At 45.2% G+C, this 1,592-nt stretch overlaps 1 non-coding gene across 1 annotated transcript; it reads right to left on the reverse strand.

Annotated features, from left to right (window-relative positions):
• Nucleotides 1–343: 343 nt before the first annotated feature.
• LOC114815852 lies at nucleotides 344–481 on the reverse strand. Its single transcript, XR_003763658.1, has one exon. It is a non-coding gene; the product is annotated as a small nucleolar RNA SNORA7 (small nucleolar RNA).
• Between the last annotated feature and the right edge of the window lie 1,111 nt (nucleotides 482–1,592).

Consider the following 1,592-nt stretch of genomic DNA (forward strand, 5'->3'; position numbering starts at 1 on the left):
AGCCCGGGCTCTTTCCACTGAGCCACGCTGTTTCTCCTATGCTTCTCCTTCTCCTAACTTCTATGTCTTCTAATTACATTGTACTTTCCCGAGTACTTAGTGACAATACACCCAGCCTATCTTATTTCAAGCTGCCGAGTTGTCTCTGACCCATAGCGACTCCATCGACACATCTCTCCCAGAATGCCCCACTCTCCAACTGCAATCGTTCTGGTAGCATATCCATAGTGTTTTCTTGGTAAAAATATGGAAGTGGAGTATCACTGTCTTCTTCAGCTCAGTAAAACTGAGTTTCTGGCCTCGACTCTCTCTCATGCCACTGCTCCCAGCACAGGGAGCTTAGACTTGTAGTAGATTGCCTTCCACTCACTAGCTTTTGTCCAAGCTAGAAATGGAATGGGCATGACTCTACTTGATTCTCCCTCCCGTAGTTGAGCCTGTTAGAGTGCTGGAAACTCTCCAGATTCGATCCTGAGAGGGGACTACACCCAGCAGGCACTCAGTAAATAGTAGTGATAGATCTAGACAGTGGTTGAATTGAAGAATCTCCATTGATCTGACCACTCAATCATTTGTATTTACTGAGCACCTACTGGGTACAGAGCGCTGTAGAGAAGCAGCGTGGCTCAGTGGAAAGAGCACGGGCTTGGGAGTCAGAGGTCATGGGTTCTAATTCCGGCTCTACCACTTATCAGCTGTGTGACTTTGGGCAGGTCACTTAACCTCTCTGTGCCTCAGTTCCCTCATCTGGAAAATGGGGATTAAGACTGTGAGCCCCACGTGGGGCAACCTGATTACCTTGTATCTACCCAGCACTTAGAACAGTGCTAGGCACATAGTAAGTGCTTAACAAATACCAAAATTATTATTATTATTATTATTATTAAGCACTTGGGAGAGTACAGTGAAATAGAAAGTTGCTTATCTTTCTGCACCATTATGCCCGCTGGAAGATATACTGGCCCGAAATCCTTGCTTCCATGAGTGTCTCCCTTCCTGATACAATGCTGCCAAAGACAGGAAATCCAGATCCAATTCACAATGTCCCCCTGAGGATGATGGTGGTCCCGGGAGAGGCTGAGGCAGAGGATGAAGGAGCCCTCGAGCGCCTTGATCATGGTTTAATGCAGCAACTCATTGGCTTCATCAACCCTTTCCCAGTTCCCAAATGGATAACCTTGTGAGCCTGAGATATCGAAACACACACAAGCACACAAAGGTTCTGCAATAGCCATTACTGAACTTGACTTCTTTCGTTTATGTGCTGGCCTCACAGAATGACTCACTGAATGACATGTCTGGTTGAATAATGCTGCTGTAGTTACATGGCTCAGACGCCATTTTTCTAGCTATATTTTTCTAATGAAAAATGTGTCTGAAATTAAGTTCAAGTACAGGGGATTCCTACTGAACCTATGAGTGTAGCCTCTCACATTGTGTCATCTGCGAGTCGGGAAAGATCTCAGACAGCTCTCCTATGCCATTTGGCAGATTATTTGAAAATAATAGTTAGTATGATGAATTAGGAAATCAAGGATCTCAGAGTGCAAGCAGGGTTCATTTTTCCTCTGGGGGAATTCATCTACTTGTCT

This window comes from Ornithorhynchus anatinus, chromosome 1 (genome assembly GCF_004115215.2).
Source record: "Ornithorhynchus anatinus isolate Pmale09 chromosome 1, mOrnAna1.pri.v4, whole genome shotgun sequence".
NCBI classification, from domain to species: domain Eukaryota; kingdom Metazoa; phylum Chordata; class Mammalia; order Monotremata; family Ornithorhynchidae; genus Ornithorhynchus; species Ornithorhynchus anatinus.